The sequence below is a fragment of the Strongylocentrotus purpuratus genome, unplaced genomic scaffold, assembly GCF_000002235.5.
Source record: "Strongylocentrotus purpuratus isolate Spur 01 unplaced genomic scaffold, Spur_5.0 spur5_scaffold_21, whole genome shotgun sequence".
Classification (NCBI taxonomy): Eukaryota; Metazoa; Echinodermata; class Echinoidea; order Camarodonta; family Strongylocentrotidae; genus Strongylocentrotus; species Strongylocentrotus purpuratus.
Window position 1 is genome coordinate 28,892,917 of NW_022145607.1, and position 19,079 is coordinate 28,911,995.

At 39.5% G+C, this 19,079-nt stretch overlaps 1 long non-coding RNA gene across 1 annotated transcript; it reads left to right on the plus strand.

Moving 5' to 3' along the window:
• The first annotated feature begins 61 nt into the window (after positions 1–61).
• On the plus strand, positions 62–12,860 carry LOC115927993. Its single transcript, XR_004065806.1, has 3 exons — positions 62–76; positions 2,194–2,196; positions 12,417–12,860. It is a non-coding gene; the product is annotated as an uncharacterized LOC115927993 (long non-coding RNA).
• Positions 12,861–19,079: the final 6,219 nt, after the last annotated feature.

The following is a 19,079-nucleotide window of genomic DNA, read 5'->3' on the forward strand; positions in this document are numbered from 1 at the left end:
CAAACCATTCAAAAAGGTATAGGAAACCGATTCTGATTTCACTAAAATATTTTGTGTTTAAGTACACAGGATAGGGGTTAATGAACGTTCAAAGAAACCACACTTTCATATTGAAAAAATCCCGGAATGATAGCATGGACGACATATGTTCCCTCTTGAAACACCGAACATACCGCGGTGTATGCAACTGAAAATGGCGTCTTATTTTGTTCACAAGCGACGGATTCCTTTTTTTTTCATCGCTGCATTTTTCATCAAAATAATACTTTAGAGTGAGGCTATAGATTAAACATTTATACTGACGGTAGTAAAGTAAGAGAATTGACTGAAGAGAAGATGACAAAACAGGCACTGAAAATGTGTGAGATGTCATGGGACATCATCTGCTTGTGTAAATCATGCCCAACTTGTAATGTCACGCATATCGGCAGTGTTCGGAGAGCTCTTCAGGTTCTGTGCCCGGGCTGTATTTAAACGTATATTGATAATAATCATTACTTCGAATGTTTCCAAGCATTGAATTTTGATGAAATTATCCAATCAAAATTTCACCCTTGCAATAATGACAATAATGTTTCCATAATCAACGGCAAAATATATTTGCACCTCCTATCAGAAACACGATAAGCTTGAAAACGTTATCAAATGATCTTATCAAAAGAAGCCAGATGTGTAACTCATATATGCATGGAGGTGTGAAGATGATCAATACCGAATGTTTCTTTACTTCGCTAAAAATAACTTGGATACGAAGAATGTATAACGGATTTATTGACGGTTTGTGTTTCAACTCTTTTCTGAGCTCTGTTTCTTTCTCAGATTGCAATTTTTTTACTTTACCGTTATAGTTATTTAGAAAAGTATATTGATTTGATAACGAATCCTTTTTGGAAGGATGTAGTTCCTTCTTGGTGTGTTTTTGGAAAAGCAAATAGATACTCCAGCAAAGGAGAGTTTTGCTCTGAATTTTCTTTGCCACAATGAAGACATTGTAATAAATAAAAACCTTGTTAATTTTAGACAATAGAACCAGAAGGGTGTAAGATTTGTTAATGACTTAATTGTAGCAGATGGTCAGTTTACAAAGCAGACAATTTTTTTTAAAAAACTTACAATATTTCTATTGACTAGCATTAGGGGAGATTGATGAAAAGTTGGAAAGTTTTTCACAACCTATCAATGCGTTTACGTAGTTGACCAACCCACTTAGACCAAATAGCCTATTCTTAGAAGTTTCATGAAGCAAAGAAAATGATGTAAACATATTTACGTTTCAATGGTAATAGGAAGGGTATCAGCTCATGTAAAAAGGAAAGAAAGATGGGAAGAGAAAATTCGGCAACAAATCTCATTAAAGAAATGGCGTTGTTTTAATTCTATACCATACCAAACAATACCAGACGTTACACTTAGATGGTTCCAATACTGCTTGGTTAATTGCATTACTCCAACAAACTCTTATTTGTGTAAAATACAGGTTAAATCAGCAGCGCAAGTACATTCTGTTGATTGCATGACGAAACCGTTGAAAACCTATTTTTTTTAATGTCACATAGTGAGGAAGGTATTGGAATATTTCGAAAGAAATTGTACGAAAGATGTAAACTTGTTTTGAAATTAACAGTCGAAAATGTTGTTTTTGGAATCACACCCAATACAATTAATAAAGCTTTAAATTCACTTATCATTTGGTTTAAATGGGTAATTTATAAAAACAAATTGGCTGGAATTCGCCTTTTACCACAAAAAGTTTTAAACGAGGTAAAGATTTATTTTAGGTTTGAAAAAAAAAATCTTTTGTGAAATATGAAGCAAGATACATTTGAAAAATGTTGGTCAGGTTTCAATGGTCTTTTCGATTAATGCTAATAATATGTTTAATCAATGGTATGTTATGCGATGGCGGTCGGCATTCATTGGCTGCACTCTTGCGCTCGGCGGGCGAGAGCAGTGGAGGTATGCATAGGTCATATATAAACCGGGCACCGAATACGATTTTCCCTTCCCGGCGGCTTGCCGTGGATTTAGAGACCGTACGGGAATCTTCTGATTTTCATTTCTACGGCAGGTGTGGTCACATATTCTGCGGCGCCCGGGAAGTGCCCGGTAAAAATTGGTCAAGTGAAGTGCAAGGCGCACGTAAGGGTGCCGGCCGAGTGCCGGCCGGTAAGCTTACGGGCTCGGTCCGATGAGCAGGTGCACCTATGGCTCCCGGAAGGTGCCTTGCCGGGGCCCGGGCGGGTTCCTCAAGGCGCCCGTTCGGTTCCCGTGCGGTGCACTGAACTATGTGTCCTCTGGCACCCACACCTCCTGCATTTAAAGCTGCGTTGTACATTTTGAGATGCCGCCGTGAGGGACTGGCACGGGCAATATTCATTTCAAAAGGCATTCGGACGTCAGACGCCTGTTGTTGTGCATATCACCCGAAGCTCTTGATGGGCCCGCAAGGGAGCGGTATCGTACACGTACGGAACCCTTGAGCACCGCAAGGCGCCCGTAAAGATTTTTCATGAGAATTGACCAAAGCAAATCGTGAGGGGCCGTCCGGGCACCGTCCGGAGCCCGCACGGGACCCGTAAGGGGCCCGTATTTTATACGGCCTAACGGTCAGATAAAAACGCCGGGAGAATTGGGAGCAGCCAACTCAGCACCACGGCGCCCGTAATATTTTTACGGCATATTATCTGTATAAAATTATATACACTTAAAATATTATATCAAACCATATTATGTTCATGAAAATGTATGATGAAAAAAGAAAAAAAAGATGCAGAAACCAATAAATCAAATCAAATCAAATCAAATCAAATTCCCAAAATTTCTGTTTTTACTCGCCGTACGGGCCCCGGAGTGTTTATGTGAAAGCCTAAGGATGGCCAGAACATCTGGACCGGATCTATTGTTGGCATGATGGGTGTTTGGAGTGTGGTCGGTGGGTGTTGGCTGGCAATGTGATGCACATTGTTGGCATCTAATCTTAGGACCTCTTAAACATTTGTATGTGTCTTATTATTACGTATTCAAGGTTGTATCCAGTAAATGTTGTCATCACTCAATAGCTGTTGTTATGAAGAAAATGTATACTGCTTCTAAATTTTAAAAGCAGTATACATTTTCCCCCAACGGTAGGACGTTTTATTATTTAATAAAACGCCCTACCGTGGGGGAAAAAAATACAAATTAAAAAAATAAAAACAAATTTAACGCTTCAATATCTATTTTTATCACTTGGTCGCTACGATTAAACCTCACACGTACACGTTCTAGAAGCAGTAATTTTTTAGGAAACCGGTACTAAAAGGCCCTAACCGTTCTCTTGCCCTGAAATGCAAAGTTTCAACATCCCAAACATACATTTTGTCGCTCGGTTGTGACGCAGATCTCAAATCTCAGATCTCAAGGATTCCATATGGGGTATGGAAGGAGGAGATGGGGGATAAGGGCAGGTATTTACCCCTTTACTACAAAAACAAAACTCCATCCATTAAGCTTTGAGCTGTGTTTTATTAAGCCCAATTTATTTTATGCGAAATCACATGTTCACCATAGGTAGGATGTGATTTGCCTTTTATTGAATGGTAATCTATATAACGAGTTTCAATTTCACATGGGCAATTTTTGCGCTTAATCGCTACACGCCCTCGCTAAATTAGTAATAAACCAATGACACATATCTCTCTGCTTTTGTCGATAGATTAAAGAGTGTTATAGATGATACAATCGCTCCTATTATATCTCTGAAAGTATGACTTGTGATACCGTCAAATCATGCACTTATCAAATATAAGTTGGTTACTTTGATTATCTATGACCTCATGTTCTAATATTGGGCTGAAGAATGAGGAACGAGAATCGAATTAAAAAGTTATTAGTAATCTAAGTCGAGTTCAGGAATATTTTGCAAGATTTGGACCAACATTCACTAAATTTGTATTCCTTTGATATTACGAGAAGATCAAGAATTTTAGTTTAATTTCAATTCAAGTATATACTTGGGGTAAATTTATTTTCCTTTTCAAAACGTGATTCCTGCACTTTTCTAGGAAACACTTCAAAATAATGGCTTTTACTTAATTTATTTTTCATGAATTCTATAATTCATGAAGTCAGTGCCTGTCGCCATGGTAATTCAATCGTAGGTGCTTTTAGCCTACGTCACACTTTAGCAACTTTATGCTAGGAGTCCACTGGGCCAGCGCCAGTGCAATTTACTGTGGCGCCTAGTGTCGCTAATAAGGTGCCTAGTGGCGTGTAGTGGCTCAAACTGCCTCCCAACTGGCTCGTGGTGGCCCGTAACGGCACCAAATTTGAATGTGGCGGCAAGAAAATTTCAAAATGTTTGAAATTTTCGTCGCACCACTTGCATCGAGCAATCAGCGCCAAGTGTCCGCCAAGTGGCACCAAATGGCGCTAACATATCGCCAGGGGCGTACGCAATCGCTATATACTTATGAAAACGTCAAATCATGCACTTTTTATGTATGTAAACCCCTCCTAAAAAAACCTAGACCCCCCCCCCCCCCCCCCCTTTGGTTTTTTTTTTTTTTTTTTTTTTTTTTTATTATTAAAAAAAAAAAAAAAAAAAAAAAAAAAAAATATACCCACGGCTAACCTAAATAAGGTGACCTTACCCCCCCCCCACTGAGCGACTTTTCGGCTGGCTGAGTCGTTGCGATTTTTTTTTTACCTCCAAAAAAAAAAAAAAAAAAGTGTCCGCTTACCCCCCCCCCCCCCCACTGAGCGACTTTTCGGCCGGCGCGATTTTCAAATTTTCGGGAGCAAAATATTTTAAACCCCCCCCCCCCCCCTTGAAAAAATCCTGCGTACGCCCCTGCATATCGCCCTTTGGCGCAAACAATCCGCCTATTGGAATCCACTGGAATGTAATGGCGCGCGCCAAGTTGCGCCAATGAGATTTCGCGCCACATGGCGCTACTTGGCGCCAAGTGGCGCGCCAAATGTGCAGTGGCGCGAGCCAAACAGTATCCGATTGGTGACTACTTCGCGCCAAATGCCACCTGGTTGCCCGCCATTCGGCGCCACTTGCCGCCTATCAAAATTGTAAATATTTAGTAGAGATGTTGTTCATACAGCAGCTGAGGAGGGTCTGAACCAGTGTGTGTGTGTGTGTGTGTGTATATTTGGGTTTTTACAGACGTGTATCAATCAGATATGATTATTTACGTCTGGGGACCGACTTTTAACGTCACCATCCGAAAGACGTGACTCAGTTTCGAACCTGCGTTCTCGGCTGAATCAGTTTGTAACTTCCACTGTTAGCTGGATTACAGGCGCACGCCACAACGCCTAGTTGAACCAATTAGCCGATGGCCGGTATTTATATAGTCGGCAAGTAGCGCCAAGCGGCGGCAAGTTCAAACCAATTTGGCGACCTTTGGCACAAACTAATCACCAAGTGGCGCAAAGTAGCCGTCTATTGGCGCGAATGGCACCAACAGGGTGAATTTTGGAATCAAATGGCCGTGTAATGGCGCGAACTGGCGCAAACTGGCGCAACATTTTGGAGCAAGCCGGGTGGCATTTGGCGCACACCATATGGCACCCAGTTTATTCCACTTGGCGACACATGCCGAGCGGACATTTATTCGGCGCCACAGCGAGCCACTACGCGCCAATCACATAATCTTTGGCGCGAACTGGCACCAACTTGCGCTGGCCCAGTGGACTCCTAGCATAAGAACGGTCACCGACGCCGACATTCCTGACAAAGACGGTCACTTTCCTTTGTAGGAAAATAATAGAATTAAGTTTGTTGATACGATAGATAGCCCAATGAATATTGCGGTACGTTATTTGGAGAAGTATTAATATGTTATTTAGTTTATAAAAAGAAAAAATATATATTTCTTTTTTTCGTGGCAACATAATTATTAACTTTAATATATAAATGACTTCCACACCTCGAGAAATGACTAATGTGATCAAACCATGTTAAATTCTAATCAATGTTAAAAATTGATAAAATAAATGTCGTTAATATCAATATTGTGAGGAGTATTAGCTACATGGATATATATAACGTGTGTTAAATGCATAAATTGTGTTTTCTGAAAATTGAGAGAAACCCTATTGCACTTCGAAACTTTAAGTAATTCAACATTTGAAATAATGTTCTAAAATTTGTTGTCCTGTTGAAAATAAGAAATGTCAGTGTCATCTGGAAATAAGATGGAAAATAAGAAATGATGACGTATGAATTATTAAATTAATATACATTAAAAACATAAGCGTGTCCAGAATAGATCCCTGGGGACGCAACATACAATTAGAAGGCTCAGTGAAGCAATTACATTGAATATAGTCCATTGCTCTCAGTTACTTAAATAATTATTAAACCACGAGAGCGTTGAACACCACACACAACAAGAATAAAGTAACGTGTCGAACGTTTTACTAAGGTCTAAAAGTATTCCAGTGATATATTGCTTTTTGCATTGCCGTCATTACATTGGCTATTACTAGCAAGTGCGTAAAATCCTTCATTGTATTAACACAGATTAGATATGAGTTTTACAATGTAATGAATTATTCCCTTCACAAGTCAAGTACTAATTGTTAATTGTTAGGATGTCTAAGTATACAATGATCTAGTAATTTTAATTATTTCATTAGAGTAAGGAAATTCAGAAAGAGAGATGCCTGATCTAGTTCTTAACGAATTCCTTTAATGACCATTATTTGGAGTAGCAATTTTGGAAGCAAATAGGGGACCAATAGTAGTGAAAATGAAGTAAAGCAATTAGCATAGTTATTAGAAACTGTAATGTTGCTTTCATTAAAAATAAGATTGTATTTTGGTAAAGGTTTTTATGTTGTTACAATGACTTCTCTGACAACTTTCGATGTGGCGCTCGATTTGGATTTCACTTTTGTTATTTATTGAAAAGTGTTGTTTATCAAAAAAGTACCGAAACGAATAAACTTTGTTACAGTGAAATTAATAAATTCATTTCGGTATGTTTTATTAACACGTAAACTTGTATCCGTCGGGTTACCCAAATGTTGTTCATTAATTCGATTTCTTGTTTGAATTTATTTGAATATGCCTCAATGGGTTCATAATATATATATTACGATTACGTGTATTTTTTTACACATGAATATTTTTACTGTGAGGAAAATGTAGCTATGAATTAAGAATCGGATATGCAATATTCAAATCATATGTTTTGAGGACATAATTCAATTCCTCCAGGGCTAAATCCTGTTTTAATATTTCAATATTACTAGGGGTCTCTTTCCAATTCTTTCCGATACATACAATTTTTGTTGTGGTTTAAAATGAGACTATGATTTTTCACATATTCGTCTTCGTCTTCTAAAGCATATGCAATCTTGTACTCCGAGCCGAGGCGAATACCCTACTAGAAAAAACACCGGTTTTTAAGTGGGAGATTTGGAAGAATTTGGTTTAGGAAAACAGATAAAGGGTTAAAGGGGTAAAGGGTAGAGGTGTCGTGGTCGAGTGGATAAGTCACCGGACTGTGGATCACAAGGTCCGCGGTTCAAGTCCCGCCGCGGCACTAATGTCCTTTGGCAAGACATTGATCTACATTTGCCACTCTCCACCCAGGTGTTAAAATGGGTACCCGGTAGGATGCGAAAGCTAATGTGGTTTGATTAGCAAGTGGCGCTTGTAAAATGGCGACTGGCTGGAATGCTCCCCAGGGAGTGGAGAATGTGCATACCTTGTGTGCGGGTAAGCCTGAATCCGATGACCGGGGTAATAATATGTTCCGCGCCTAGAAACGTAGTATTAGGCGCATTATAAATGTGAGCTATTATTATTATTATTATTACTCGTATTAATTTCTTACCAGCCTGCCGTTACAAGGGTAAGAGGCGGCCAGGGGTGACCCTAGTCTGATGTGACACTACCATTCAACATTTCTGTCGGCAAATCTGTAATTTTCGCTGATAATTATCTAAATTTGAAAACATTCTTACCCCTGGAACTTTCATTTGTTCATTTTCTTTTCTTGTACAAATACAAGAGGCATACTTTTGAAATTGCAGGTTCCGCGTATCGCTGGAACAAACATCGAACATGTCCTCCTTTTGAAAATTTAAATCGAAAACCACATGTTGAGTTTCATGTTATGTAAACTCGATTTGTCCCTATCATGTGTTATAGTGAATAACAAATTCAATTAATCTCCAAACAAACAGTCAATTCATGTTTTTCCTTTCCCTCATTATCCCGTTCTTCCTCATCGTTATCTTAAAATCATGATAAAGGTCGAATTACATAATCGTCATGCCAAGAAGACGGCTTTCACCTCCTCATCTGAGTTGCCATGGCAATCTTAGGATTCGATCTTTTGATCCCTATTGATTACTCAATGAGTAATTAGAATCCATACAAGTACCTTCTGATGTTGCAGAGCAAGTGATGTAGCATGGGCATAGTCACTGAGGGGGGGGGGGGATAGCACAACAAATAACCAAAGCAGTCATTATTACTATATTATTACCTATAAAAGGCATTTACGCTGCTAAATAAAAAGTCGTATTTTGCACGCTGCTAAATAAAAAGTCGTATTTTGCACGCTGCTCCGAATATGAAACCGGAGCGGTGAATATTTGCCATATTGCCCTCTTCCGGGTTTCCCCCGTAGACCCCTGTACTAAATCAGAGGGCAATATTATGTTAGGCGTTAAGTGTACGCACGGTAATAATTACACGGAGTAACAATCATTGTTGCGTCACAATGACATACCTGCCTGAATGTCCTGAAATCAGATGGACCGGCAAACAGACGGGAGTAAAAAAATCAGGCTTGATACCAAAGTTGTATATAAATAATTTGCTTTAAAATACCTTGTTTAGGTAATAATAATTATATTGACTGGGGTTCTTTCGGGCTTGGTCAATATTTATGATATACCGCTCAAGCCCAGTAAATTTAATATAAATATTGAAGCCCTACAAAAAATGCGCCTCCAAATGAGTGCCTTATCTTGATAATCAGACAGACGATCGGCTTGTAAAAGTCACGGGGTTCCTGACTGACCTAAAGATTTTTAATTATGATTGCAGCATGAGCTAAATTCAGGGTTTTGTTTCAGAATCTGAGACAAAGTTACCAAATCCCTTTAATACACCCTATTCATTCTACTAAATGAGTTGGGTTGTGTTGGGCATTTTCGCTTAATGTATATACGCACACTAAATTTGGCACTAATGAAAAATACGTGAAGAGCAATCTTTGCTTTTTCAGAAAATAATATAAGATTTTTCAAGAAGTTTCTGCAAAAGAGAAAAAAGGAGTGGAGCGCCATTGCCGCATTAATACTCGGGTCGTTCTTTTTTGGGGTATTATTCTCCATTTCTCTCTCTCTCTCTCTCTCTCTCTCCTTCCCTCTCTCTCTCTCTCTCTCACTCGCTCTCTCTTGTTGTTCCTTCCCTTCCCTTTCCCCTTTACACACCTCTTTGCGTATTCATATCTCGCTCTCCCTTTATCTCCTTTATCTCTGACCGGCTGCGTGTATTTATCACAATAATATAAAACAAACGATTTTGAAAGTGGGTCAATGTTTTCTTGATCCATTTTCGTTGTCAAAGTTTAGATTTGGTGGAATTATGAACAGGCATTTGGGGTTCTCAAATAAAAATAAAAAAAACTTTAATGTCCTAGGGTGAAAAGGGGATATTCCCTTTGTCGAGTGATAATTCCTTCCAATGAAAGAAGAAATCAAATCTTTACAAAATATATATAATCAAAATTATTTAGAGAAAGAAAGGTGTATGGATACATTAATCTGCTCGTCTGCATTAGTTTGGCTATATAGGGGGGGGGGGGGGGATTATACTCCCTGCATGGTCACTGACAGGTGGTTATTTCATCAAATCAGCTCTCAATTAACATAAGAAAAAGGGGATCATGGGGACCAACATGCACCGATTAGGCATTGTTTGCTATATACAGTGTGTCCCAGAAAAAACGAAACCGAGAATTATCGACGTTTTATCATTACTTAGTCACATTTATAATTAATAAATGACACATATTTGGAAAGCTTAGATCCTCCTCTTTTATTTGATGCAACTCAAACGATGCATATTTAACGCATGAGTGAATAAAATGAATTTGAAGTCTTTCGTCTACGGCCGATCGTCAACGAAATGGAGTTAAGTCTTTTGTCAATTCCGTTTGTTGCTAAGGTAGGCAGCCAGTGAAAACGAATTCGTTTGATAAAATTATGGAAATGCAAGCACTACTTTAATCATACAAAACTTTGTTATTCCTAGCTCATTTTTCGTGATTGAGGTGTCATATGAAAGGGCAGAAACTCAAGTTTCTAGAAATGTGATTTTCTCTTTGAAATTCAGATACCGTCCGCCAAATGAATTTTTGGTTTCCTCTCTTCAAATTCATTTCAATCACTCATGCGTGAAAAATGCATTATATGAGTTGCATCAAATGAAAGAGGAGGATCTAAGCTTTCCACATATGTGTCATTTATTAATTATAAATTCGACTAAGTTAAGATAAAACATCGATAATATTCTCGGTTTCGTTTTTTTCTGGGACGCACTGTATATAGCAAACAATGCCTAATCGGTGCATGTTGGTCCGCATGATCCCCCTTTTCTTATGTTAATTAAGAGCTGGTTGGTTCTTCGTTTAGATGGCGCTCTTCAATCTCAAAGATTATTTGCGCCATTTATTTGAGCTGTGTGTGTGTGTGTGTATTGGTTTTTACAGACGTGTATCAATCAGATCTGATTATTTACGTCTGGGGACCGACCTTTAACGTCACCATCCGAAAGACGTGACTCAGTTTCGAACCTGTGTCCTCGGCTGAATCAGTTTGTAACTTCCACTTTTAGCTGGATTACAGGCGCACGCCACAACGCCTAGCTGTGTGTGTGTGTATTGGGTTTTAACAGACGTGTATCAATCAGATATGATTATTTACGTCCTGGGACCGACCTTTAAACGTCACCATCCGAAAGACGTGATTCAGCTTCGAACCTGCGTCCTCGGCTGAATCAATTTGTAACTTCCACTTATAGCTGGATTACAGGCGCACGCCACAACGCCTAGCTGATTTGATGAAATAACCACCTGTAGAGGGCGCAAGTAGCTATAAGTACGGTGAAGTGGGGATGTACATACTACTGTTAGACCATGGACCTACAGTAGCTCCATGGTTAGACCCATCATACTCGAGATTATTCTTACCTGAATAATGCAGTGCAAATGCATTTACCTTATAGTTGAACATTTACTCATGGAGTCCACAGTTTGACATTTTCGTCTTGTATATTCACTTATCGCTAATGGTTTGTCTAATTATCATTTTGCTGGTATCTTGTATTATACCGTCCATACTATTTTTCCCTTCTTGTGAGACAGTGTTGCTATCATTGACGAGGCCATCCTGGTAAAAACACAAAAGACTGACTAAAACACGATAGCAACTAATTTCGAAAAAAAACCCCAACTTTACGTTAATTTCTTTGGCCTTGCGATTCGCTTATTGAAATGCGTGGACATGGCAATGACATATTACGTAATCAGAAAATGATTTGTATGGGACATACACTAGGGTATGGAACATACACTAGGGTATTGAATTGGTTGCGAATAGTTGAGATCGGTGTCATAAATAAATAAACTCGAAGTTTATCAGGAAATCAGACTTTTGTTTCACTTTCTACATGCCATTGTTTCCCTCTCTGATAACACGATACGAGAGCATTAATTGGACGAAGGCATTTATTAGTTCAACACAACAAGAATTGTGAGTCATAAACAAATCAAGTGCTCTTTTCCTGCTATCTACATGTTCATGTATATTCATTTAATAATACACCGTTGAGAACAAAAAAGGCGGTTATTAATGTGAGTCAGTCAGTCATTCTCGATCAGGTTTATAGTCTAGCGCCATCACAGTCTACGGTCGCGACAGTAAACAGACAATTACTTATCAAAATGCGATAACTCTCCTTCAATTTGAAGTCTGCATTGCCTCATTTTGTACCTACAGCTTATTCTTCTGTTCATAGAATATTTTGTTCATTATTCCAATAAATTTTCTTAACGAAAAGAAAGAAAATATTCATTATTTCAATATTCTTCTTATCAAACGGGAAGCAAAATGTGCTTCTTATCTCATTTACTTTACTTTCAGTTGGCTGTTCTCAGAAAGAGGCCCTCACACTTTCGATGCTTTTTATTCAAAAAAATATATGATGAGCCATCTCCACACCCCCCCTCCCCTGATTAGCCCATTCGATCTTACCTAATTGTTCAAGGGGGTCCGACAGTTGGCTGAATTTAACTTTTTTGGGGGAGTGGCTTACATTGTAACAATAGATCCAATTACAATAAGGTCCTACTATTTTTAAACTAATATTTTTAAATTAAACTAACTGATGGCGCTAGATTAATAAACTGGATGCAGTTCAAAGGAGGGCGGCACGCTTCGTAACAGGAAACTACCAAAGGGACAGCAGTGTCACACAAATGCAGACCTGCCTTGAATGGGAATCACTTGAACGCAGGAGGGAAAAGAGTCGTTTGGTTATGCTGTACAAAATCTACAAGCGAAAGGTGGGCCTAAAGCAAGAGGACTACATACAAGTATCAACAGGGTCAAGGTTAAGAAGAAACCACCATCACTCAATAGAAATCCCCTTTGCCAGAAAGGACGTATACAAATACTCCTTTTTTCCAAAAACTGGACGAGCATGGAATACCCTCGACCAGCAGTCTGTAATAGCTACATCAGTTGATAATTTCAGAAACACACTCTAGCATGCATCACCTGCCATACAAGTAAGCGACATGCGGAATACCGCCCTGCTGACTCCAATTTCAGAAGGTTCAGAAGGTAAGGTTACAGTAGATGAGCAACAACGCAAACATCGCAATGTGAGTATTAAAAGTCGCGACGATCTGACCCGTACGTCAACTGGAAATCACTAAGAGGACACTTTTTTTTTTTTTTTTTGGTCTCGAAATTTGGAAGTTTGACATTTTGACCCGTTGGGGGGGGGGGGGGTAAGGTCACCTTTTTTAGGTTGGCCATGGGAATTTTTTTTTTTTTTTTTTTTTAAATAAATAATTAAAAAAAAAAAAAAAAAAAAAAATCCAAAAGGGGGGGGGGGGGGGGGGGGGGGGGGGGGGGGGGGGGGGGGGGGGTTTTTAGGGTTTTTTTTTTTTTTTTTTTTTGGGGGGGGGGGTTTACACACAAAAAATTACCAAAGGGGGGGGTTTAACCCCCCAACCCCCCCCCCCCCCCCCCTGCGTACGCGCCTGTCGCTACTCCATTTTAATAGGTAACGCTCAAAATAAAATGCGACAAAGGCAACCTTCCCCCCCCCCCGCCCCTCGTGGTCGACCTTCTATAAACTAAACTTATAATCCGATTGTTATGTCGGATTCAACTATATACAAATCTCCTCCTTTAAACAATGCAGCTAGATCTCATGACCTTGTAGTAATGAGGCCGACAAAAGGAATCACTTTTGGTTGTAAACGTCAGACTGTCCCAAACGACCATTTCTCTTAAAGGGATTGGATCGCCAGTTTTCATGTGCAGAAGGCCATAATTCGCTGACACCAGACTTGGTGGAAATACCATTAATGGGGGTACAAATTTGCACACAGCAAACCCATAGTCCAGTCAAGAATTACCCCCTAATCTCTCGGAGAGCTCGAGAGTCTTCGGGCAAATCATAGCATTACATAAGGTCCAATGGTCATAAAACTCAAGGCTAACCCTGGTGATGGACAACACCTGTTATTGGGTAAACACCCGAACGGTGTCGAATTCCCCATGAGAGCCGACTACTCAGTGACTTTAATTACACGGGAAGAGAAATGACTCGAATTGTAGGGCAGCGATGGTCGAGTGTATCGAGTATCACGTGACTTAACCCGTTTGTCACGTGAGCTCTACGTAAACAAATAAAGCGAGTGTATTACGTATCACGTGATTTAATTACATTTCACGTGAGGTACTTGGCTATTGAAGGAAACATTGAGAACACGTCAGGAACAGATCTTTTTTTCTTTTAGTTTAAAGAGAAAAACAAAACAATCCATGGTAAACGGGATAGTTTGTGTACAATTGACGTAAGGACAAGCATGTTCTTTAGGTAAATGCGATTTGGATCCTCGATATCAAAAACGGAAACCCACAATCATAAATTGATTTACAGCACCGTAAACGCTGCTTAAAATAAACTGAAAAGGTGTAAGTATTACAGAGGAGTTGTCCCATGAAATCATGTTTAAGACACTGGCCTTTATAATTGTTTGTACAAAGTATTTTTTAGAGTACTTTTAACACATGTCTCAGATTTCATATTTTGAATTTTCCTCTAAATTTGTGTCTCTTTTTAAATTATAAATAGAAAGCATGTATACGCTGTATAAAAGGGAGCATCCATTGCATGTGCATGTACCTTATTTGTTTTGCAAGTACTTGTTATTAATAATTGACAATGGATATATTTGTATCACATAAATTGTACTCGCTGATATCGCCTTCTGTAAAAAAAAAAAAAAAAAAAAATAAAAAGGTATCCCTTAGCAATTACTACAAGTGTAACCAAATTAAAATAACATTAGCAGCATATTTTTTAGATTATGAAAACGATTGCCTGAAATTTTCTTTGTGTTACTGAGGTGAAAACAGGAAATACCTTGAGGGAATTGCACATGTCATCGACGTTTGTAATATTTCTGTGTTTATAGGGGAGAGAGAGAGAGAGAGAGAGAGAGATGAAGCAATGGAGACAGAAAGAGAGAACGAGAGAGTGAGTGAGACAGACAGACAGACAGGCAGAGGGACAGAGGTAGAGAAAGAGAGAAAGAGAGAAAGAGAGAGAGATTGTGGGGGGGGGGGGGTGAGAGCACGAGGTCGAATGTGTATGCGTGTGTGTGTGTGTGTGTGTGTGAGAGAGAGAGAGAGAGAGAGTGTGTGTTGTGTGTGTGTGTGTGTGTGTGAGGTACAGCGACATAGAGAAAGAGAACAAAACTAAACAAAAAGTATATATATTCGACGGAATGGTGATGCGAGAAAAAAATTGTTATTTTATAGACCTTTGTTGTAGGGTCCATGCATGATTATTTCAAATAAATCCTATTTCTGTACAGGCTATATAGTAACGTTCAATTTGATATTATTTTCATATAATCAGCTCTTGAGACTAACATGATTCACCTTATCATGGTTATAGCCTATGTCTTGAGATTTTATATATAAGAAAGGAAGACGTGAAATATTTTGTTCATGCAAGGTATACATTGTAAGGAAGGTTGTAAGCTCGTAGCGATCTTAACGACAGAATTTGAATTATTGACTGAGAAATATATTTAGAAAGAGAGAAGAGGAAGGAGATGAGAGGGGGTAAAATATAAGTGTAGTCCCTGTCCTTTACCCTTCCAAACATAGGAATGAAGAACAAAAATGGCCCTATTATCGAGGATTCTACTAGAGTACATGGACCTCAAACAATACTATAGCCACCACTGAAAGTCTGAATAGGTCGCCCTCTATAGAAACAAACATTATACCGCCATTAAGTTCAAAGGTGCTTATACGCTGCGCGCGCTCTCTGTGGGAAAACTCGCTTCTAATTCATAGGATGCACAAAACGCACTATATTCACAGAAGATCTACTCAAGTGTGACTTTAGTATTATATTATATATTATTTGTATTCAGGTACACATTTGAAAAGAGAATTAATACTTTTGATCAAAGTGCACCTCATAGTTCAATCAACGTGATAACTAGGTACAGAACTGCATGCAGTTAGGACGCACTTATTGCGTAGACTCTGGATATTGGTAAAAAGCTACTACGTCACTGCATATAGTTTGAGCTTGCATGGACTGACTTTTGGCTCCTTGTATACATCAGGTGATCACACTGTTAAGTTTTATTGGACGTCAATGGATATAGGCGTAGAATGAGCTCGTGTTTGTAGTTAGCAAGAAAGCCGATATTTGTACCATGGCTGAAAAGTCTGAGAAAGAGGAAGCCCCAAGCTCTTCTCACAACCTGACGTGTCCACTATGTCTTGATATTTTTGATGAGGCAACCATCCTGACTTCATGCGGACACACCTTCTGTCGGAAATGTCTCAAGAACTATGACCTATCCCACCAGGACCTTGATCACATGGTTTGTCCTCTTTGCAGGAAGACCACCAAGTTGTCTGCGAATCGTGTCGATGATTTCCTCACCAATGTGAGTGTCAACGAACTTGTAGACAATTATCACGCCAAGTGTGGAGGGATGAACGCTGTCCTTGAGATGCGTCCAGAATGCACTACTTGCAAGTTTCATCAAGATGCTGTCTCATTCTGCTGTACATGCAACAACTTCATTTGTGACAAGTGTCTGGATTGTCATCAACATCTCACAGTCTTTGAAGATCACGAGATTGTATCCATGCAGGATATCATCAACGGGAAGGTCAGTATTGGTCATCTATCCGAGAAGTGCAGCATCCACAAACAAGAGAACAAATATATGTTTTGTGAGGATTGTAAGGTCCATGTATGTCACAAGTGCGTGATCGTCGGTCATCAAAACAACATCAAGAATCAGGCCGACTTCGAGCAGGAGTTACGTCTTAAGGTAAGTGTGTTCAGCTACTATGGCTTACATGTTTTAGGACAGATGTTTCCCTCTATCGGGGGGGGGGGGGAGTGGGGGAGGCAAAATCGTTTCTGCCTCCTCCCACTCACAAGTCCAAAACTCTTTACAAAAGAAAGAGGACAATACAGGTTTTCCGTCTCCCTTACCATACACAAACTTAGGATATCATTAATATTGGGGTGTAACCATTCTCTCCCGGTCGCTTCATTTCCTTTCATCGCATATTCATAAATGCAAACTTTCTTACTAAAGCTTCAAAGCGTGGAAGCACATATTTCCCTCTATCAAATGGGCGGCTTCATTTTTCCCTTTACAAGACACAATTTTGGTTCCTTGATTTATAAAGATACAAATATGCAACATGTCTTGATCTGACTATTCGTGATTGCAGTAATGAGTGTTGACCCCCTTCAACTGGGGCCCCTACTAAGAGAAAGAAAAACTCAAGTAAATTACGTGCCATAGCTTGGGTTGATACATATTAATCTTCTTTGGCTATAAAATACAAATTTAAACCTTCCAAACTCAAAGTTATCTCAGTCAATCGCCACACTGTTTCGAAGTACATTTGATGCAGTGTTTCTTGTACTAAACAAGCCATGTACCAAAAGGTTCTCGAAACCGCGGGAAGGGGTGGGCATGTGTTAAACTTTACGAATAGAGGGAGGTTTTTTTACCCTCTGTATTGCAACAACAAACACAAATTAAGTTAAATCGCGTCGAGGTTCTAACATTTGTGAAATATCAGGAGCGCCCAAAATCTGGTATTTTAATTTCAAACTAGCCCCATGTAATTTGTAACATCTCTTTCTACAAAAACGTTCTTTTCACTTGTCTGTTATTCGTTTCGTTTAGGTGAACGACCTTGTCCAGCGTTGTGCCGCTAAGAAATCAGAACTGGAGAAGAACATTCAGAATGTAGAAGTACAACGCCACGAAGTATACACAGCCGTGCAGAAACTACTGGACGATGTAAGTAAAGCCTACAGCATCAAGGCCAAAGAGCTTGAAGAAAATCATCAAAATCTCATAGAGCAAATTTATGCAGTAAATCGAAGCTTTCATGACGACCTAGACGCCTTGAAATTCAAGGATCGTCAGAGGATTAAAAGTATTTGTAGTTCAATAACACGGGTATCTAATGACAGACTGGGTCGTCTTGAGACAGACAGTCTGTCTGCTCATACCTTGCTCTGAGGAGTTGGATGCCATGCTGAAGGAGGCTACTGATCACACTTCTGCGGCAGCCATTATGAATAAAGCACAGGAGAAGAGGTTCAAGCCTGCAGATGCTACTCGGCTGGACCTCGGGCGCATCTCAGAATCAGATCCCAAGTTGCAAGTCATTCAGTGTGTAGATCTACAGGAATACATGTGTGGAATGACTCGCTACTCTGATGATAGTGTAGCTTTCGGATATAGTAGTAAGCATGGTATAGACATCGTTGATTCAGCTGGTAAACGGGAGCAGTATGCAAACATACCAAGTAACATGAAGTGTTGTGATCTTGTGTTTCAACAAGACGGGTCATTATGCATGTCGACTGTTGCCTCTAACGCATACATAATATATTCCCCCAATGGATCATGGAAATCAACCATCTACACGAAAGACAATGGATATTCTCTCAGACTAAACAGAAGTCCATCAGATGAAATCCTCATCGCTAACAAAGAGAAGAGAGCCTATATCTATGACCCGACTGGATCCACTCTCAAACACATTGTTCCAACAAAACACAACGTGACCAGCCAGGTATCTGCTGCCAGGTCGGGTTTGATCGTCACGAGTTCGTGTAATAACCCCTATCCAAGCGTAGTGACGGTCAACGACAGGAATGGGAATGCTGGTAAGTCTCTACAAGCTCTAGACCGTGTCAACCTGTTTGCTGCCGTGGATGAGCAGGACAGGGTGTATGTAGCTCTATGAATTTGATGGTTTGAACCTGAAGGAAAGAGTTGAGTTCAATGCACATAATCTAACGTTAGGACGAACTTGGTGTTACTTGGTCAAGTTCCCTCTCGCCAGACGTGCTCGCTTTTGCTTGTTACAAGAAGTTGTATTTTATCAAAGTATCACTGTTATCCATCTCACACTCTATATTAACATTACTGGTGGTGTGTATACCTATCTGTCCCACATAAACTCATATATGGGTTTATGTTTCATATTCTATTGTTTACTATGTAATAACTAAACGAATACAAAGATGCCCATTCTCTCGATATATTTTAATTGCCTGACTACAGTTGTCATTAATGGCCCGGTCCCACCGGCCGATGGACACAAAACGTATGCATAAAGGACACAGCGGACGAGCACAATTTCGGAGGTGGCTCAATCCTTTTTTATCCGCTTCAGAAAATTTGCGAAAACAGAACGGAAAATAACGGACGTGGGTAGTATGTAGCTGGGATGTTAAATGGATG